The sequence below is a fragment of the Salmo salar genome, chromosome ssa10 (assembly GCF_905237065.1).
Source record: "Salmo salar chromosome ssa10, Ssal_v3.1, whole genome shotgun sequence".
Taxonomy (NCBI): domain Eukaryota; kingdom Metazoa; phylum Chordata; class Actinopteri; order Salmoniformes; family Salmonidae; genus Salmo; species Salmo salar.
In genome coordinates this window covers 38,159,875-38,183,358 of record NC_059451.1, presented here as the reverse complement: position 1 = coordinate 38,183,358, position 23,484 = coordinate 38,159,875, and the positions used below count along the sequence as shown (strand labels likewise).

The window sequence follows — 23,484 nt, the reverse complement described above, 5'->3', positions numbered from 1 at the left end:
AGAAATTTGTGGAGTGGTTGAAAAACTAGTTTTAATGACTCCAACCTAAGTATGTAAACTTCCGACTTCAACTGTAAATATTGAGGGTCTCATTCCAGTGATTATCGATGCTTGGCTGCTGTTAAACAAATTAAAATAATCTTGCTCTTTTTCCATAATAATCTCATCATGTAGTTGTAGCCTTCCCGCACTGTATCTGAGAGCTGTTGGATAGAGTGCACGTGCCAGAGTGGGCACATTCGCTGCATAATGGAACATATGTTATGACAAAACCATCAATAGAGTTGAATGCAATGGAAACCCATTTAACTTGTACTTTTTATTCGGTACATGAGAATCCAGACTCAGGATTTTACCCAGATACAGACACAGGAGACAGAAGGTTCAATACACAGAGTAGTTTATTAAACCACAGGAGGCAGGCAAAGGGCAGGTAAAGGACAGGCAGAGGTTCGTAACCAGGTCTGAGTCCGATAGGTACTGGGCGGCAGGCAGGCTCAGGGTCAGGGCAGCAGAAGTTCGTAAACCAGGTCAGAGTCAGATAAGTACAGGACGGCAGGCAGGCTCGGGGTCAGGGCAGGCAGAATGGTACGGCAGGCTGGCTCAGGGGCCGCCAGAAATGGTCAGAACCTGGAGGATTAGAAAACAGGAACTAGAGAAACAGGAGTATGGAAAAACACACTGCTTGGCGAGACAAGACATTTTACATTTACATTTTAGCAGACGCTCTTATCCAGAGCAACTTACAGTAGTGAATGCATACATTTCATTAAAAAAAATGTTTTTCTGTGCTGGTCCCCCGTGGGAATCGAACCCACAACCCTGGCGTTGCAAACACCATGCTCTACCAACTGAGCTACAGGGAAGGCAAACTGGCAACAGACAAACATAAAATGCAGGTATACAATTTGCACAGGGGATAATGGGGAAAATGGGAGACACTTGGAGGGGGGGTGGAGACAAGACAGGTGAAACAGATCAGGGTGTGACAAAGAGAGTTAAACTGCAAAAGCTTTATGTGAACTGTGTTATCACACACAGCCTTTTATCCGCAACAAGCAATTTGATGGAATCACATCTCTGGTGGGATAATGCACATGTTGTTTTTATGCAGATTTTTGAACATTTACATGAAAATCTTTCGCCAAATGGATGGAAACGTAGCTACAGACACAATTTTATTTATCTGTTTTATTTTTACATTGTGCTCTGTTTGCATTTTTGCATTTGTGCTCTGTTTGCACCTTTGGCAGCGATTACAGCATCGAGTCTTCTTGGGTATGACGCTACAAGCTTGGCACACCTATATTTCGGGAGTTTCTCACATTCTTCTTTGCACATCCACTCAAGCCCTGTCAGCTTGGATGGGGAGCGTCACTGCACAGCTATTTTCAGGTCTCTCCAGAGATGTTCAATCGGGTTCAAGTCCGTACGGGTTCAAGCCCATGCTTTGGCTGGACTTCTCAAGGACATTCAGAGACTTGTTCTGAAGCCCCTCCTGCATTGTCTTGGCTGTGTGCTTAGGGAAATTGTCCTCTTGGAAACCTCGCCCCAGTCTGAGGTCCTGAGTGCTCTGGAGCAGGTTTTCATCAGGGATCTCTGTACTTTGTTCCGTTCATCTTTCCCTTGATCCTGACTAGTCTCCCAGTCCCTGCCGCTGAAAAACATTCCCACAGCTTGATGCTGCCACTACCATGCTTCACTGTAGGGATGGTGCCAGGTTTCCTCCAGACGTGACGCTTGGCATTCAGGCCAAAGAGTTCAATCTTGGTTTCATCAGATCAGAGAATATTGTTTCTCGTGGTCTGAGTCTTTAGGTGCCTTTTGGCAAACTCCAAGCGGGCTGTCATGTGCCTTTTACTGCATTGTCAACTGTGGGACCTTATATAGACAGGTGTGTGCCTTTCCAAATCATGTCCAATCAATTGAATTGACCACAGGTGGACTCCAATCAAATTGTAGAGACATCTCAAGGATGATCAATGGAAACAGGATGCACCTAAGCTCAATTTCAAGTCTCATAGCAAAGGGTCTGAATACTTATGTAAATAAGGTATTATTATTATAATTGTTTTTGCTTTGGGTATTGTGAGTAGATTAATGAGGGAAAAATATATTTAATACATTTTAGAATAAGGCTGTAACATAACAAAATGTGGAAAAGGTCAAGGGGTCTGAATACTTTCCAAATATAAATACATTATTGTGATTTGAGAATTTGAAAAGGCTATTTTTCCAACGATACCAGATAGCATCAGGGCAGTGCCCCCAGGTAGTTCATTTTATTTGTTTCCCTCTCCAAATCCAATAGTTTTTATCATTCTACTTTACATGGTAGAGATATAAGACAATGCCTTTAAAGCTGAGATCCCATCGCAATTAAAAACATGGATGACATAGAAGCTCTGCATAAGTGACTGAGATTGCCCTCTTTTCAGCGCCAGCCCAGAACTCAGGCAAATTTCATAAATGTTGCTTTAATGTGTTTTTGAATACTACTGATTTGATGCCCCTGCACCTCTGAGAGTATAGATGTCTCTGAGAGTATAGATGTCTCTGAGGGTATAGATGTCTCTGAGAGTATAGATGTCTCTGAGGGTATAGATGTCTCTGAGGGTATAGATGTCTCTGAGAGTATAGATGTCTCTGAGGGTATAGATGTCTCTGAGAGTATAGATGTCTCTGAGAGTATAGATGTCTCTGAGGGTATAGATGTCTCTGAGAGTATAGATGTCTCTGAGAGTATAGATGTCTCTGAGGGTATAGATGTCTCTGAGAGTATAGATGTCTCTGAGGGTATAGATGTCTCTGAGGGTATAGATGTCAGAGGGTATAAATGTCTTACTGAAGCAGACGTTCTCAGTGAATCATCTGTGGAGAATGTTACTGTATATGGGGTGGAGGAATCTGAATGGCCAAGTAGTCCATAGCACCAGTAGGCTACAGAATAAAGTACAATCTAAAACCATAGAACACATGTCATGTTTATAACTTTAATGTCAGTGTTTAAACATAAACATTAGGCATTTAGATTTGTCAATAAGTGTTCTTAATGCAAGATTAAATAGTCAGCTTTTCCAGTCAGTTTCCAACCAGGAAAACACAATATATCTCTTAAGTGTTCAGATTTTAAACATTAGTGTTTACTTTCCTATCGTCTAAACTAATCCAATCTGTAAGGAGTTGGACTTATTGCACCTGTTACTGAGATGGTTGTTCCAGTTTAGGTAGTCTTGTTTATTAAGTCTTTCACCACAGCAGTCATTCTGCAGGTTAGGGATGCTAAAATATTCCAATTGTTGGATATCCTCCCTCTGGCTGGATTCCGATATGAATTACTTATTCACTTCACAAACTAGCGTAGTGTGACTTGCTGGGCTGATGTGGCTCATGAGGATTTTCAGACCACAATGTCAAGGATAACTAAGCCATAACTAAAGGCCTCATGACATGTATAATATGTGGTCATAAAGGGTTTACTTTTTATTGATTCACATTCTCTTAGACAGTCAGTTGGTGAAGGCTTAATGAATATGAGTTTTTGAATGCAACAACCATGTCTCTGTAACTAAGAAACTAAGAAAAGCAGTCATGGGTGGGTATCTCTCACATTCACTCGAAAGGATTGCTTGGAAATATTCAAATCTGGCTTTACACCATACAGTAGTGTTTAAAACCTAAATGCCTTGTGCTGAATAAACATGTTCATGTGTTTAAAAAGTGTTACAGCAATAAACATGTTCTGGAATTTCCAATCTAAAGACTGTGATCCATTTTTATGGAAATTCTAAATGCCTTGACGTGTTTAAAAAGTGTTACTGAAAAGTGTTTAGTTTTGTGTTCAGATCCTAAACAATTGGTTTTACAGTGTAGTCCATGCTATACCTGTCACACCCTGATCTGTTTCACCTGTCTTTGTGATTGTCTCCACCTCCCTCCAGGTGTTGCCCATCTTCCCCATTATCCCCTGTGTATTTATACCTGTGTTCTCTGTTTGTCTGTTGCCAGTTTGTCTTCTTTGTCAAGTCAACCAGCGTTTTTTTTGTATCAGCTCCTGCTTTTTCCCACAAATTCCAATTGGCTATACTTAAACTCTTTAACATCATCCTCAGCTCTGGCATCTTTCTCAATATTTGGAACCAAGGACTGATCACCCCAATCCACAAAAGTGGAGACAAATTTGACCCCAATAACTACTGGGGGATATGCGTCAACAGCAACCTTGGGAAAATCCTCTGCATTATCATCGATAACAGCAGACTTGTACATTTCCTCAGCAAAAACAATGTACTGAGCAAATGTCAAATTGGCTTTTTACCAAATTACCGTATGACAGACCACATATTCACCCTGCACACCATAATTGACAAACAAACCAAAACAAAGGAAAAGTCTTCTCATGCTTCGTTGATTTAAAAAAAGCTTTAGACTCTATTTGGCATGAGGGTCTGCTATACAAATTGATGTAAAGTGGTGTTAGGGGGAAAACATACATTATAAAATCCATGTACACAAACATGGATTGGCAAAAACACACACATTTCTTTCCACAGGGCCAGGGGTGAGACAGGGATTCAGCTTAAGCCCCACCCTCTTCAACATATATATCAACGAATTGACGAGGGCACTAGAACAGTCTGCAGTACCCGGCCTCACCCTACTAGAATCAAATGTCTACTGTTTGCTGATTATCTGGTGCTGTCCCCAACCAAGGAGGGCCTACAGCAGCAGCTAGATCTTCTGCACAGATTCTGTCAGACCTGGTGTTCCATCTAGACACCGTTGCCCTAGAGCACACAAAAAACTATACATACCTCGGCCTTAACATCAGCGCCACAGGTAACTTCCACAAAGCTGTGAACGATCTGAGAGACAAGGCAAGAAGGGCCTTCTACACCATCAAAAGGAACATAACATTTGACATCCCAATTAGGATCTGGCTAAATATACTTGAATCAGTTACACAACCAATTACCCTTCATGGTTGTGAGGTCTGGGGTCCGCTCACCAACCAAGAATTCACAAAATGGGACAAACACCAAATTGAGACTCATGCAGAATTCTGCAAAAATATCCCCCATGTACAACGTAAAACACCAAATAATGCACGCAGAGCAGAATTAGCCCGATACCGACTAATTATCAAAATCCAGAAAAGAGCTGTTAAATTCTACAACCACCTAAAAGGAAGCGATTCTCAAACCTTCCATAATAAAGCCATCACCTACAGAGAAATTAATCTGGAGACAAAATGAGGTGGAAACTGAGCTGCACTTCCTAACCTCCTGCCAAATGTATGACCATATTAGAGACACATATTTCCCTCAGATTACACAGACCCACACAAAGAATTCGAAAACGAATCCAATTTTGATAAACTCCCCATATCTATTGGGTGAAATACCTGTTGCCACAAGAAAAGGGCAACGAGTTAAGAACAAACACCATTGTAAATACAATTTATTTTCTCTTTTGTAATTTAACTATTTGCACATCATTACAAGACTGTATATAAACATAATATGACATTTTAAATGCCTTTATTCTTTTGGAACTTTTGTGAGTGTCATGTTTACTGTTCATTTTTTACAGTTTATTTCACTTTTGATTATTATCTATTTCACTTGCTTTGGCAATGTAAACATATGTTTCCCATGCCAATAAAGCCCCTTGAATTGAAATTGAAATTGAGAGAGAGAAGTCAGTCCATACCGTAGCACCAACTCTAGACTCTACTGACCTGTCCTGCTCTACAATGTATGGCTGGAGGCAGGACGTAGTCGATTTGAGACTGGAGCAGGAAGTCACATTCATGTAGCACGAACACACAGACACATTGATTTTGAAGTTAAGCTACTCTGCCTTTGATACATTGTATTAACACCCAACCCACAGCATTAGCTCCCAGCCAGCACTGGAATAAGACCCAGGGCTCTATTTGAACAAACCTAACGCAATGGTAAATCTAAGCCCAGTCGGTAGCTGCTATAGGTTCAGGGGTGTGTGAGATGCCCTATCACGCATTGGCGTGATAGGGCTGGGGTTTTAGAAATTAACAAATTGTGGGTATGTCGAGGCTTGGCTCCTCACTGGCCAATCAGAACGTGCTCCATGGTTAAATATATGGTTGCTTTAAGTTGTGTATTTACGGTATTTTAATCTTTGCTAAATATGTTAACTTGAACCAATTTGCAGTCCATATTGTTCTAACTGCATGGCTTCAATAGTATTCACACAAATATAGGGGCTTGTCAATAAGCGAGATTAAATTCATTTTTGATAAGAGCTAAAAAGAGAACGAATAATTCTAATCAAATTCTAACCAAAACGAAACAGCAATTTGTTTTAAATAGGCTATGTCACACTTACAAGCACAATCATTTCTCCCTGTGGCATATACTAAACTCAGCAAAAAAAGAAACGTCCCTTTTTCAGGACCCTGTCTTTCAAAGATAATGTGTAAAAATCCAAATAACTTCACAGATCTTCATTGGAAAGTGTTTAAACAGTGTTTCCCATGCTTGTTCAATGAACCATAAACAATTAATGAACATGCACCTGTGGAACGGTTGTTAAGACACTAACAGCTTACAGACGGTAGGCAATTAAAGTGACGGTTATGAAAACTTAGGACACTAAAGAGGCCTTTCTACTGACTCTGAAAAACACCAAAAGAAAGATGCCCAGGGTCCCTGCTCATATGCGTGAACGTGCCTTAGGCATGCTGCAAGGAGGCATGAGGACTGTAAATGTGGCCAGGGCAATAAATTGCAAATGTCCGTACTGTGAGACGCCTAAGACAGCGCTACAGGGAGACAGAACGGACAGCTGATCGTCCTCGCAGCGGCAGACCACGTGTAACAACACCTGCACAGGATTGGTACATCCGAACATCACACCTGCGGGACAGGTACAGGATGGCAACAACAACTGCCCGAGTTACACCAGGAACGCACAATCCCTCCATCAGTGCTCAGACTGTCCACAAAAGGCAGGTTCTCACCAGACATCACCGGCAACAATGTCGCCTATGGGCACAAACCCCCCATCGCTGGACCAGACAGGACTGGCAAAAAGTGCTCTTCACTGATGAGTCGCGGTTTTTTCTCACCAGGGGTGATGGTCAGATTCGCGCTTATCGTCCAAGGAATGAGCGTTACACCGAGGCCTGTACTCTGGAGCGGGATTGATTTGGATTTCCCTCATGTGGTACCCTTAATGCAAGCTCCTCCTGACATGACAAATATTTACACATGTTAAGTTTGCTGAAAATAAACGCAGTTGACAGTGAGAGGACGTTTCTTTTTTTGCTGACTTTATTAAAACAACGCAGACTATGGAGGGTTTTACGCACTTCCAAACTTTTCACAGTAGCTGGACAAAGATCCAATATAAATAGAAAGGGAGAATGTCTACTCATGGTTATTCTGCTCCCAAATAGGCCTGTTTTATGAACATGATCGGAACCATTTTACAGATCAGATCGCATTTACACATCTCCAGAAGTTAAATTGCAAACGCGCCACGGACGTTGTCACAATAAAACCGGGAAGGTGAGTCATTCTAATAAGTGTGGTTGTAATAAAATGTAATGACACACAAGTAAAAATGTGTTTACAACAATAAATATATTTAAAATATAATGATATCAAAAACCACTAGGATAAAAAAGACACACATTGCTGTTGAACCAGCCTTTGTTATAGTAGGCCTAAGAGAGGGCTTGGGTTTTGAACATATGAAACGGAAAACAAGCAATACAGGTTTATAGATTACAGATAACTTCTAAATACGAGGTTCGCTGGTATTCACCGAGGTTTCATGATGGTCATGGTCACGTAGCCTACATCATGGAGAGGGGACAGGTAGCCTACATCATGGAGAGGGGACAGGTAGCCTACATCATGGAGAGGGGACAGGTAGCCTACATCATGGAGAGGGGACAGGTAGCCTACATCATGGAGAGGGGACAGGTAGCCTACATCATGGAGAGGGTTTTACGCATGTCCAAAACAGTACCTGCATGGTTAAAATAATGTGGGCCTGCCTGCAATGCATAGATAAAAAGAGAATGTCAGCTCACTGTTTTACTTCACTCAAAGTTTATATTTTAATAAAGGTTTGGCGATTATGATTTATTTCCAAGCTGTCTCAGGAGCCAAACCCTTTATCGACAGTCTTGACTACTTCGGGATTGCATTGGGAAGGACAGCAAAAGGCCTTTTTTACATTTTTATTTCACCTTTATTTAACCAGGTAGGCCAGTTGAGAACAAGATCTCATTTATAACTGCAACCTGGCCAAGATAGAGCAAAACAGTGCGACACAAACAACATAGAGTTACACATGGGATAAACAAATGTACACAATAGAAAAGTCTATATACAGTGTGTGCAAATGTAGTAAGATTAGGGAGGTAAGGCAATAAATAGGCCATAGTGGCAAAATAATTACAATTTAGCAATTAAACACTGGGGTGATAGATGTGCAGAAGATGAATGTGCAGGTAGAGATACTGGGGTCCAAAGGAGCAAAATAAATTAAAATAACAATATGGGGATGAGGTAGTTGGGTGGGCTATTTACAGATGGGCAATGTACAGGTGCAATGATCAGTAAGCTGCTCTGACAGCTGATGCTTAAAGTTAGTGAGGGAGATATAAGTCTCCAGCTTCAGTGATTTTTGCAATTTGTTCCAGTCATTGGCCTTCATTAAGATGAGGGGAGGCTATGCTTGGTTTTTAACCAAATAAAACGAAATGGGGAAAAAACATGAGTTTATGTTTCTAAATACGTATGCAGGCACTAAAAGCACATTAGGCTACTCTTGTTCAATGCGCATATGGGCAGTGTGCATCATGGCTGGACAGCTTTTGGTTGGTCTTAAATATCAACATCAGCGCTGCCTGATATTAGCACTTTGGATCATGTTTTTAAGGACACACCTCAGATATTTCCCCCCCTATCATCTGAGTACAAGCGAGCTGATATAAGACAGGTAAATTCCCGAATCTGGCGTTAGGGCTGGAAAGGTTTTTGCACCAGTTTTTACATAATGAAATTGCAAACTAACGTGTGTTAGTTGCGCAAGGCAATCTGGTAAACTCATTATGACATCATTCTGTGGATAGAGTAACAACAGCTGCCTACCAGTTAAGTACATTTGACATTTTAGTCATTTAGCAGACACTCTTATCCAGAGCGACTTACAGTAGTGAGTGCATACATTTTCATACGTTTTTTTCGTACTGGTCCCCCGTGGGAATCAAACCCACAACCTTGGCATTGCAAGCGCCAAGTAGTGATGATCATGATCATTAATATGTCTGTTTATACTCAGAAAAGCTGTGCAAATATACAGGTATTGTGCTGTATGTCCATACAGTAGCCTAGCCATTCCACTGTTCTCTTTCTGAAATGATGCAGGGAGTACATTTGGATTTAACACTGACAGATTGACAGCCTACTATTGCTTCTGCTGAATTGGAGGTTGGTGTGTGCGTGTGTGTGTATACTGTGAATGGTCATGTAAGCATCTCTGTGTTGTTATTTTTGTCTGTCAGACACATGCACACACTATGCACACACACTCTTACTCAGTCAAATATAAATGCTCAGAGAGACATTTACACACGTTTATATTCAGGACAGGAGGAAATTGTCAATGATCAGGCTGCGGAAATGTCAGAATCAATCAGCTAGTCCCTGATGAGCAGAACATTCCCTATGGCAAGGGAGGGAGGGAGGGAGGGAGGGAGGGAGGGAGGGAGGGAGGGAGGGAGGGAGGGAGGGAGAGAGGGAGAGAGAGGGAGAGAGGGAGACAAAGACAGAGACAGAGACAGAGTGAGTGAGATTATAATCACTTCACCAGCACAATGAGTTTGTTCAGTGAGTCATTGGTAGCAGAGTCTACTTTCTAAAAAACTCTGCTGCCCTCTATAGGTATAGCTCTTAGCTCTTAACTAAACTATTTCATGTAATGTGATTGTATGGTGGAAAAATTGCAAGATTATGTTATAATACTCTTATTGCATCAAATGGTTGTTTTATGCAACAGAATAGAGTATTCTTAACTATTGTTTGTGTGTTCTACTGAGGATGGGCCTCTGGGAGATAACACTGGCAGAAGATTTACGATGTCTTTTGGGTGATAAAACCTAAAGAGCATTCCAGAGCATGAGTTAATGTTTCTGTTCAATACGGGGCCAGACACTGGTCTCTACACAATGAAAACTGTTGACACAGCAGATACTGTCTGCTATGTATTATAGGTATCTTTCATACAAATCTTAACCTTGTGACCCATTCTATATATCTGTTGTTCGTCATGTAGGTTGAAAGGGGTGTATCTTGGCTATAAAATACCTTTGTACTTTTGTCTCGGGGCTCTCAATGAATCATCTGAGCGTGAATCGTCGACCAGCCATGACCAGCCATAATCGTAGCGCACTCAATCGATTCACTTTATATGTGTGAGTTGTGTTGACCTGCTTCCTTATTAATAAGTGATTAAAGATTTAGTTTAAGTATAATTCTTACTTGTGTGATAAGTTTGTCTCTCCTCATTTGATAGTAAAGAAATTAACCACCACATATGGCGACGAGGATGGGATGTGAATCTTCACTTGGTGACCACTCCTGATGACCTGGGTAAATAGTGCACAAGGGATCCCTCAAACTTGGCATCACAGGGAGACCAAACTTCAGAAACGAAGCAGATGGACCCACCTTTGATCTGAGAGGCAGCGAGCCGAGTGGACATCACATCTCGAACTTAGTTTTCAAAAAATAAAGAGGTGAGAGAAACACGCAAAGTCGAGTTTTTAAGAAAAGCCTCTGTTACGTAGGCTCTGAGTGTGTATTCCTGTGTGAGGGGGGCACCTTGGAGGCGTAAACAGGGCTGAGTCAGTGGAGGATGATCTGAGAGTTAGTCGACTCAAAGACACTTAGGTTCTGTGTGAAGCACAGAACCTTTCACGGTACCAGGTGAAACCCTTTTGGAAGAAGGACCTCATTCTGAAAAGTGTCTAAGTGATCCTCAGAAGTGATTATTTTAAATGTGCCAGCCATGTATGCCCTGGGTTTGATAATTTAGCGTTACATATCTAGAATCTGTGTGAACTAGTTTTGGCCATTTAATGTTAAAACATCCAGAATCTGTGTGAACTAGTTAAGACCCTTTATGATATAGTATAAGATAGTAAGGTGCACCTGTAATTGTTTTAAACCTGTACTCCATTTTAGAAGTATTGGGAGATGTAAATGTATGAGTTGCATTATCCTAGGAACTAACCATGAGATAGAAATTATAAAATATTCCTGCAGCTTAAAATATTGTTAAAAAACAACTAATTGATTAGGTATGTTTGAGAATAGCATTGTGTGACTTTGATATGAGAGTTGAGTGAATATGGAAATGAGTCTTAATCTGAAGTTTGGATAGTAACATATGCTTAACAATTTCATATGTTTTGGAAATTAGCTAGGATGAATTTGGTTATTTGAGTTACCTTTTTCATTTGCTTTTTAACCTGTCTGGGAACGTGGGACGCAAGCGTCCCACCCCTGGTACACCCTATCAACAGCAGGTGAAATATCAAGGGCGCCAAATTTGAAAACAATGAAATGTCATAATTCAAATTTCTCAAACATACAACTATCTTACACCCTTTGAAAGATAAACATCTCCTTAATCTAACCACGTTGTCCGATTTCAAAAAGGCTTTACGGCGAAAGCATAAAGTTAGATTATGTTAGGACAGTACATTGAAAATAGCTGTGTGTAATGTTTTGTCAATGCAAAGACAGGCGTCACCAAAAGCAGAAAACCAGCTAAAATTATGCACTAACCTTTGACAATCTTCATCAGATGACACTCCTAGGACATTATGTTAGACAATACATGCATTTTTTGTTCTATCAAGTTCATATTTATATCCAAAAACAGCGTTTTACTATGGCGTTGATGTTGAGGAAATATTTTCCCTCCAATACCGCCAGTCAATCAGCACAACAAATTAAATAATTACTATTTGAAAACATTGGTAAAATATTATATTGTCATTCAAAGAATTATAGATTAACATCTCTTGAACGCAACCGCATTGCCAGATTTAAAAATAACTTTACTGGGAAATCACACTTTGCAATAATCTGAGTACTGGGCCCAGAAAAATAGGCTTTGCGATACAGACTAAGCGCCATGTTGGAGAGATCTAAAATCAAAAATACTATGTAAATGATCCCTTACCTTTGATTATCTTCATCAGAAGGCACTTCCAGAAATCCCAGGTCCATAACAAATGTAGTTTTGTTCGAAAAAGCTCATAATTTATGTCCAAAAAGCTCCGTGTTGTTAGCGCGTCCTGTAGGCTACTCAAAAACATGAACAACACCCGCCGGACTTGTCTTCATCAAAGAGGGAAAAAAAATATTTACGTTCGTTCAAACATGTCAAACGTTGTATAGTATAAATCATTAGGGCCTTTTTCAATCAGAACTTCAATAATATTCAAGGCGGACGATTGCATTCTCTTTTAAAACGTATTGGAACGAGAGTACCCAACAGAGTTGTATCGGCCATCCGCTTATGACCAATGTTCCAAGTCTCTTGTTCGGTCAGTTTTCACAGTAGAAGACTCAAACCACTTTGTAAAGACTGGTGACATCTAGTGGAAGCCATAGGAAGTGCTCAATGATTAATACGTCCCTGTGTGTTTCAATGGCATAGGCTTAAAAGTAATTCAACATCAGATACACACTTCCTGTTAGAAATTGTCTCAGGGTTTTGACTGCCATATGAGTTCTGTTATACTTACAGACACCATTCAAACAGTTTTAGAAAATTCAGAGTGTTTTCTATCCAAATCTGTTAATAGTATGCATATCCTAGCTTCTGAGTTGGTGTAGGAGGCAGTTAAAAATGGGCACATATTCTTTTCAAAATTCTCAATACTGCCCCCTATCCCCAACAGGTTTTAAAAGAGAGGTTGGAATCAAGTATGATGCCGTGGTACTTAAAATCAGATACCACCTGGAGCTTTTCCCCTGACACATAGACATCTGGCTCAGTAGCATCAGTTGTCCTCTTTGCGAGGAACATGCAGACTGTTTTTTTACATTGAGATGCAAACATGAGTCCCTGAGCCACTTTGTCACCCGGACCATTACGGTAGTGAGTTCTTGTGTAGCTTGTTGTTTACTCTTTGCATACATATATCACTGTATCATCTGCATTAATTGGAACTTCAGACCCAGTACAGACAGAAGGCAGATCATTAACGTACAAGCTGAACAGTATTGACCTTTTGGACACGCCAACATCATAGCTAAGAGTGGGAAACAGTTCATTTTGACTATTACGCTGATGAGACAACACCAATTTTTTTAAAGGTTGTTGATTTGTTAAACAACAGGTTTATATTTTTACTAACTTTATGGAACAGGTTGAAATGATTAGATTACTGGAAAGGGGTTATGGGTTTGTTTATTGTTTATTTTAGGTGTCAATATCACTTAATTAAACACTGTTTTATCTGATGTGTTTTGAGTAGGATTCTTCCTTCCCGGGACTGATGATAGTCCCCTACAGTATGCATGTTAAAGGAGACATAGGAGAACACGTCTCTAACAACTTTTTATTAAACGCCTGAGATGAAATATCACTGATTCCTTACGCTGAGAAATGTACTACATTTGCGACAGGAAAAATGATTGCATTTAGACGGGTAACAGGAACAATCAAAGGCGAAACAGCTATCACATATTTGTTGGACATTGGTCTAGTAATGATACCAGGATAATTGTATCTAAAGGTAGCGCATGTTAAATTAAGCACATATAAACATTGAGGAAGATTAAAACTAATGATTAATGATTTGAGGGAGTACAGTGGACTTATCATGATTATCAGGTTTGTTTGTAGTTCAATCTTTCGGCTTGCCGAATCGGTGTAGTATAATGAATGCTAACGAAATGTTTTTTTTTTTTTTCTGGGAGAATGGGGGTTTCATTGTCTCTCTTTGAAATGTTTACCGGGGCTATAATCTTGGGGAGAGTCAGTGAGATTGAGGATGTAAACTATCAAATTAAATAAGGCCTGGCCCTTTTTTGTTTGTTTTTACCTTAAGGTTTTCAAATACCCACACGCAACACACTTGTTATGACTATTTGTTGGTGTTTTTAAAATACTATGTTTGATTTGTGTGTTCTATTTCCTTTGGGATTAGTGAGTTTTCCATTTGTCTTACTGCCAAGGTATCTTAAAGGGGCACGCACACACATGGAATTTTCTGAAGTTTTTCTTTTCTGAGTTTTAATTAAACACATTAATTATTTTGATAAAAGACATGTGCGGGAAACCCGGGATACAACATGTATGAAATATTTGACTCTTTTTCTTTCATTTGTCTAATATACTAAGAAACAATTCATTTCACACATTACTCACATGGAGAGTTACAGTGAGGGAAAAAGTATTTGATCCCCTGCTTATTTTCTACGTTTGCTCACTGACAAAGAAATTATCAGTCTATAATTTTAATGGTAGGTTTATTTGAACAGTGAGAGACAGAATAACAACAAAAAAATCCAGAAAAACGCATGTCAAAAATGTTATAAATTGATTTGCATTTTAATGAGGGAAATAAGTATTTGACCCCTCTGCAAAACATGACTTAGTACTTGGTGGCAAAACCCTTGTTGGCAATCACAGAGGTCAGACGTTTCTTGTAGTTGGCCACCAGGTTTGCACACATCTCAGGAGGGATTTTGTCCCACTCCTCTTTGCAGATCTTCTCCAAGTCATTAAGGTTTCGAGGCTGACGTTTGGCAACTCGAACCTTCAGCTCCCTCCATAGATTTTCTATGGGATTAAGGTCTGGAGACTGGCTAGGCCACTCCAGGACCTTAATGTGCTTCTTCTTGAGCCACTCCTTTGTTGCCTTGGCCGTGTGTTTTGGGTCTGTCATGCTGGAATACCCATCCACGACCCATTTTCAATGCCCTGGCTTAGGGAAGGAGGTTCTCACGCAAGATTTGACAGTACATGGCCCCGTCCATCGTCCCTTTGATGCAGTAAAGCTGTCCTGTTCCCTTAGCAGAAAAACACCCCCAAAGCATAATGTTTCCACCTCCATGTTTGACGGTGGGGATGGTGTTCTTGAGGTCATAGGCAGCATTCCTCCTCCTCCAAACACAGCGAGTTGAGTTGATGCCAAAGAGCTCCATTTTGGTCTCATCTGACCACAACACTTTCACCCAGTTGTCCTCTGAATCATTCAGATGTTCATTGGCAAACTTCAGACGGGCATGTATATGTGCTTTCTTGAGCAGGTGGGACATTGCGGGCGCTGCAGGATTTCAGTCTTTCACGGCGTAGTGTGTTACCAATTGTTTTCTTGGCGACTATGGTCCCAGCTGCCTTGAGATCATTGACAAGATCCTCCCGTGTAGTTCTGGGCTGATTCCTCACCGTTCTCATGATCATTGCAACTCCACAAGGTGAGATCTTGCATGGAGCCCCAGGCCGAGGGATATTGACAGTTCTTTTGTGTTTCTTCCATTTGCGAATAATCGCACCAAATGTTGTCACCTTCTCACCAAGCTGCTTGGCGATGGTCTTGTAGCCCATTCCAGCATTGTGTAGGTCTACAATATTGTCCCTGACATCCTTGGAGAGCTCTTTGGTCTTGGCCATGGTGGAGAGTTTGGAATCTGATTGATTGATTGCTTCTGTGGACAGGTGTCTTTTATACAGGTAACAAGCTGAGATTAGGAGCACTCCCTTTAAGAGTGTGCTCCTAATCTCAGCTCGTTACCTGTATAAAAGACACCTGGGAGCCAGAAATCTTTCTGATTGAGAGGGGGTCAAATACTTATTTCCCTCATTAAAATGCAAATCAATTAATAACATTTTTGACATGCGTTTGTCTGGATTTTTTTGTTGTTATTCTGTCTCTCACTATTCAAATAAACCTACCATTAAAATTATAGACTGATCATTTCTTTGTCAGTGGGCAAATGTACAAAATCAGCAGGGGATCAAATACTTTTTTCCCTCACTGTATGTGTCAAAATGGGGGGAGGGAACAGTCCTCTGAGGTTTTGGATTGAAGTTTACACACCTTGAGTGATGTGTAGGAGTGTATGGAGTGATATGTGAAGGAGTGTATTGTTGTGTTGTTTGTTCTGTTCTGTTCCCGATGGGTTATAGGTCTAACTTCCTGATCTTGTGGCTCTGCAATGAAGTTGACAGTGTGATGGGGAATATAAGCCAATTTGAAAGAATAGTTTCAATAGAATGTGTTGTTATTCTCTTTGACATAAGTTTAGATATTTGTATTATTAAATAATCATTTGTCATATAGTTAATGAACTGAACTAAACTGTTCTGATCTGTCCTCTCGAGGTTATCATAAAAGTGACATCAGACAGTATCTTAATGCATTGAAGAGATAATTGGAATGAACAGTGTGTGTACCTCAAACCCCCTCTAACTGGCTGAAGAAGAGTGACAAAGGCGTTTAATACGGCCCTGTCCGCACCACTTCTACAGAGAGAAATGAGTCCGAGCCAGCAACCAATGTACAGCTTCCGATCTAAGCTATCAACTGCTTTTCTCTCATGTCTTTTCTCAGGAGTGTAATAGGAGTCCACGTGGAGTGAGCATGGGGAGAAATCTGTTCTAAACTTCTCTTATGTTGCTGGTATACTGGTTGACGAATGGACAAGAAATAATGTGTGGTAAAGGTGATGGCGGCTCAGGTGAGACATTGAAATTGGGACATTATCATGGCCATCCACTTTGAACTGTAAAGCTATCTGAAGAAGACGAAAAGGACACCAGAAGAATCAGTGCCTGAAAGGGGGGAGGGGTTGGTCAACTGTGCCCAAAATTGATTTAGACTTTTGGGGTATCAGGTTGATTGTAGAGGTCTACACACTACATACAATTATAGTAATTTAGATTAAGAATGCATTGAGATGCTGATCTGTATTACAATCATGATAAAACAGTTAATAGTAGAATTATGGGATAATTATACTGGATGTTAATATAAATGCACATTCTGCCAATGTTGATGTGTGTTAAATTGAGTTTGTTTTTTACTTTGAGTGACAGGACCAATTTGAATCACTGAGAAATGTCATTCGAAATTTTGTTTGGATAATTAATTGGGTTTTTGATTATGATTTGGAAACTGAATTATTTTTAAAACTGAAGGATTGATTTGAGTTTAGTATGTTAACAACTATATGAGTGAAGCAATTAATGCATTAGGGATTGATTGTTTTGATTGTTGTTATGAACTAAAGATGTTGACACTATTCTCAGCATGCCATAGTGAATGGAGATGGTGAACTCTGATCCGGAGAGTGAAACTGATCCTAATCTATTTGCTCTATAGGCATTGCCTTATAAATAGTGGAATCATGATGCTTATCTTGGGTCATCTTCATTAGGCACCAACAGAACACATTTTACTTTAACTAGGAGTCACTACCTGGATTTGTCCAACAAGATATGCTAATTTTAGTTTCTGGGATGGAAATACAGTTGAAGTCGGAAGTTTACATACACCTTAGCCAAATACATTTAAACTCCGTTTTTCACAATTCCTGACATTTCATCTTAGTAAAAATGTCCTGTCTTAGGTCAGTTAGGATCCCCACTTTATTTTAAGAATGTGAAATGTCAGAATAATAGTAGAGAGAATTATTTATTTCAGCTTTTATTTCTTTCATCACATTCCCAGTGGGTCAGAAGTTTACATACACTCAATTAGTACACTGCTCAAAAACATAAAGGGAACACTTAAACAACACAATGTAACCCCAAGTCAATCACACTTCTGTGAAATCAAACTGTCCACTTAGGAAGCAACACTGATTGACAATACATTTCACATGCTGTTGTGCAAATGGAATAGACAACAGGTGGAAATTATAGGCAATTAGCAAGACACCCCCAATAAAGGAGTGGTTCTGCAGGTGGGGACCACAGACCACTTCTCAGTTCCTATGCTTCCTGGCTGATGTTTTGGTCACTTTTGAATGCTGGCGGTGCTTTCACTCTAGTGGTAGCATGAGACGGAGTCTACAACCCACACAAGTGGCTCAGGTAGTGCAGCTCATCCAGGATGGCACATCAATGTGAGCTGTGGCAAGAAGGTTTGCTGTGTCTGTCAGCGTAGTGTCCAGCGCATGGAGGCGCTACCAGGAGACAGGCCAGTACATCAGGAGACGTGGAGGAGGCCGTAGGAGGGCAACAACCCAGCAGCATGACCGCTACCTCCGCCTTTGTGCAAGGAGGAGCAGGAGAAGCACTGCCAGAGCCCTGCAAAATGACCTCCAGCAGGCCACAAATGTGCATGTGTCTGCTCAAACGGTCAGAAACAGACTCCATGAGGGTGGTATGACGGCCCGACGTCCACAGGTGGGGGTTGTGCTTACAGCCCAACACCGTGCAGGACGTTTGGCATTTGCCAGAGAACAAAAAGATTGGCAAATTCGCCACTGGCGCCCTGTGCTCTTCACAGATGAAAGCAGGTTCACACTGAGCATGTGACAGACGTGACAGAGTCTGGAGACGCCGTGGAGAATGTTCTGCTGCCTGCAACATCCTCCAGCATGACCGGTTTGGCGGTGGGTCAGTCATGGTGTGGGGTGACATTTCTTTGGGGGGCCGCACAGCCCTCCATGTGCTCGCCAGAGGTAGCCTGACTGCCATTAGGTACCGAGATGAGATCCTCAGACCCCTTGTGAGACCATATGCTGGTGCGGTTGGCCCTGGGTTCCTCCTAATGCAAGACAATGCTAGACCTCATGTGGCTGGAGTGTGTCAGCAGTTCCTGCAAGAGGAAGGCATTGATGCTATGGACTGGCCCGCCCGTTCCCCAGACCTGAATCCAATTGAGCACATCTGGGACATCATGTCTCACTCCATCCACCAACGCCACGTTGCACCACAGACTGTCCAGGAGGTGGCGGATGCTTTAGTCCATGTCTGGGCGGAGATCCCTCAGGAGACCATCCGCCACCTCATCAGGAGCATGCCCAGGCGTTGTAGGGAGGTCATACAGGCACGTGGAGGCCACACACACTACTGAGCCTCATTTTGACTTGTTTTAAGGACATTACATCAAAGTTGGATCAGCCTATAGTGTGGTTTTCCACTTTAATTTTGAGTGTGACTCCAAATCCAGACCTCCATGGCTTGATAAGTTGGATTTCCATTGATTATTTTTGTGTGATTTTGTTGTCAGCACATTCAACTATATAAAGAAAAAAGTATTTAATAAGATTATTTCTTTCATTCAGATCTAGGATGTGTTGTTTAAGTGTTCCCTTTATTTTTTTGAGCAGTATATTTTGGTAGCATTGCCTTTAAATTGTTTAACTTGGGTCAAACATTTCGGGTAGCCTTCCACAAGCTTCCCACAATAAGTTGGGTGAATTTTGGCCCATTCCTCCTGACAGAGCTGGTGTAACTGAGTCAGGTTTGTAGGCCTCCTTGCTCGCACACGCTTTTTCAGTTCTGCCTACAAATTTTCAATAAGATTGAGGTCAGGGCTTTGTGATGGCCACTCCAATACCTTGACTTTGTTGTCCTTAAGCCATTTTGCCACAACTTTGGAAATATGCTTGGGGTCATTTTCCATTTGGAAGGCCATTTGAGACAAAGGCTTAAATTCCTTACTGAGGTCTTGAGATGTTGCTTCCATATATCCACATCATTTTCCTCCCTCATGACCATATGACTGGACATGAAATAGAAAACATCAACAGAATGTTAAATGTGTTTCTTGTCAGATATTTTAATTGTCTGTATTGTCTACTTGTTACATTTTTGTAAAGTCTTAATTTGTCATTTTCTTCCCTCATGATGCCATCTATTTTGTGAAGTGCACCAGTCCTTCCTGCAGCAAAGCACAACATGAGGCTGCCACCCCCGTGCTTCACGGTTGGGATGGTGTTCTTCGGCTTGCAAACCTCCCCCTTTTTCCTCCAAACATAATGATGGTCATTATGGCCAAACAGTTCTATTTTGTTTCATCAGACCAGAGGACATTTCTCCAAAAAGTATGATCTTTGTCCCCATGTGCAGTTGCAAACCGTAGTCTGGCTTTTTAATGGCAGTTTTGGAGCAGTGGCTTCTTCCTTGCTGAGCGGCCTATCAGGTTACATCGATATAGATCTCGTTTTACTGTGGGTATAGATACTTTTGCACCTGTTTCCTCCAGCATCTTCACAAGGTCCTTTGCCGTTGTTCTGGGATTTGGACTTTTCACACCAAAGTATGTTCATCTCTAGGAGACAGAACGTGTCTCCTTCCTGAGCGGTATGATGGCTGCGTGGTTCCATGGTGTTTATACTTGCATACTATTGTTTGTACAGATGAACGTGGTACCTTCAGGCATTTGGAAATTGCTCCCAAGGATGAACCAGACTTGAGGTCTATCATTTTTTTCTGAGGTCTTGGCTGATTTTCTTTTGATTTTCCCATGATGTCAAGCAAAGACGCACTGAGTTTGAAGGTAGGCCTTGAAATACATCCACAGGTACACCTCCAATTGACTCATATTGGAAGGATTAATGTCATTAAAATGAATGTGTTGCCCAAATTTTTATATTTATTTCAATGTTTACCCATTTTTATTCCAAAATCTTTTTTTAATTCACTGGATCAAACATTCATTTTTTTTATTTGGGATGGCAAGGTACCACAGATTGGTAGCCTTCCCTGTAGCTCAGTTGGTAGAGCATGGTGTTTGCAACGCCAGGGTTTTGGGTTCGATTCCCACGGGGGGGCCAGCACAGAAAAAAAATGTATGATATTGTATGAAATGTATGCATTCACTACTGTAAGTCGCTCTGGATAAGAGCGTCTGCTAAATGACTAAAATGTAAAATGGTAGAAAACATTTACAGAAGCCTAAGGTACTGGGTGGTTTAGCTCTACCACATTTTCAGACATACTATTGGGCTGCAAATCTCAGAGCCCTTTTGTACTGGCTGCAGACTGATCCTACTGGCCCTTGACCACTCTGGGTCCAGATGGAGTCTGAATCATGTAAACCTGCTGCACTTTCTTCTGTGTTGTGCTCGTCTCTCCCAGTGTCCCTAGGCAAAAGGTGTGTCAACTCAATTGTAAAGCCGACTCTTAAAATTTGGGATCAGTTCCTTTTAGCCTTTAGCCTCCCCGGCTTTTCTCTATCAGGCCCAATCAATCAGAACATTTTATTTCCTCCATCTTTGAATGATAGGGCTTTTGCCATCTAGCCCTCACTAGGCCTCTCCTCACTAGCCCAATTATTCTTTGATGATACATTTGCCTCTTTTACTCAGCTACAGGAAAAGTTCAACCTCCCCCAATCCTACTTTTTCTGCTATCTCCAGACTAGGAACTTTGTCAGAGCTAACACACCTGAATTTCCCCATAGGCCTGCGAATACAGCTATAGAGAGCATCTTTGAGCTGAACAAGCTTCCTAGGGGTGCAATTTCAGATGTATATGCAATCATTAATGACTTACAGAACCCTTCTTTGGTGCCTTTAAAGACTCGATGGGAAAAGGATTTGGGGGAGGAACTTGGGGAAGACACCTGGGAATCTTTGCTGCACAGGGTGCATTCGTCCTCTTTTAGCACTAGACACAGCCTCATTCAATTCAAGGTGGTTCACCGTATCCACTCGTCCGGGGCCAAACTTGGAAGAAAATTCTCTGATTTTGATCCTACCTGTGTCAGATGTAAAACGGAACCAGCCACATTGTTGCATATGTTTTGGGGCTGTCATAAACTGTCAGGTTTCTGGGAATTAATATTTAAATGTTTCTCTGATATATATGACACTGTTATATATTCGTCTCCCCTTACAGCCCTTTTTGGTGTACTGCCCATATGTACCCCCAGTCAAGAATACAGTTGGACACTGTTGCTTATACAACTCTTTTATCTAGACGTCTAATACTACCCTCTGTACAGCCTTACGGTCAGATGCCGAGCAGTTGCCATACCAGGCGGTGATGCAACCGGTCAGGATGCTCTCGATGGTGCAGCTGTAGAACCTTTTGAAGATCTGGGGACCCATGACAAATATTTATACTATATTCATCACTCCAGAGAACACGTTTCCACTGCTCCTGTGTCCAATGGTGGCGAGCTTTACACCACTGCATCTGACGCATGGCATCTGACGCTTGTAACGTTATTGCCAAGATACACCCCTTTCAACCTACATGACGAACAACAGATATATAGAATGGGTCACAAGGTTAACCTGTTGAGGACAGACGTTCCGCTAGCGGAACCCCGTTCCGCCTGCGGAACCCTTAGCCAACAGCCAATGGCATCGCACGGCACGAAATACAAAACCAACTAAAATACCACAATTCAATTTTCTCAAACAATCAACTATTTTACACCATTTTAAAGATAAGACTCTCGTTAATCTAACCACATTGTCCGATTTCAAAAAGGCTTTACAGCGAAAGCAAAACATTATATTATGTTAGGAGAGTACATAGACACAAATAATCACACAGCCATTTTCCAAGCAAGCATATATGTCACATAAACCCAAACCACAGCTAAATGCAGCACTAAACTTTGATGATCTTCATCAGATGACACTCCTAGGACATTATGTTATACAATACATGCATGTTTTGTTCAATCAAGTTCATATTTATATCAAAAACCATCTTTTTACATTGGCATGTGATGTTCAGAACTAGCATACCCACCGCAAACTTCCGGTGAATATACTAAATTACTCACGATAAACATTCACAAAATACATAACAATTATTTTAAGAATTATAGATACAGAACTCCTTTATGCAATCGCGGTGACAGATTTTAAAATAGCTTTTCCGCGAAAGCACATTTTGCAATATTCTGAGTACATAGCTCGGCCATCACGGCTAGCTATTTTGACACCCACCAAGTTTGGGACAACCTAAACTCAGAATTACTATTAGAAAAATTGGATTACCTTTGCTGTTCGACATCAGATTGCACTCCCAGGACTTCTACTTCAACAACAAATGTTGTTTTGGTTCCAAATAATCCATAGTTATATTCAAATAGCTCCATATTGTCCGTGCGTTCAGGTCACTATCCGAAGGGTGACGTGCGAGCGCATTTCGTGACAAAAAAATTATAAATATTCCATTACCGTACTTAGAAGCATGTCAAACGCTGTTTAAAATCAATTTTTATGCTATTTTTCTCATAAAATAGCAATAATATTCCAACCGGGCAACGTTGTATTCATCCAAAGGCTGAAAGAAAAAAATGGAGAAGTCTTGTGTCACTGTCCCCAGGCTGACCACTCACAAATTCTCCTGCTGTTCTTCGCCCAGAGACAGCAGACACCCCATTCCACTTTCTGGCGGCTTTAGAGAGCCAATGGAAGCCTTAGAAAATGTCACATTACAGCACAGATGCTGTATTTTCGATAGAGATGCAACAGAAGGACA

The 23,484-nt window shown here is 41.0% G+C and overlaps 1 long non-coding RNA gene across 1 annotated transcript in view; it reads right to left on the bottom strand.

The window, feature by feature from the left end:
- Positions 1–383: 383 nt before the first annotated feature.
- Positions 384–23,484, bottom strand: part of LOC106560347 (uncharacterized) — a 31,518-nt gene continuing 8,417 nt past the window's right edge. Inside the window, exon 2 of the long non-coding RNA XR_006756943.1 lies at positions 384–630. This is a non-coding gene — a long non-coding RNA (uncharacterized lncRNA). The remainder of the gene's footprint in view (positions 631–23,484) is intronic.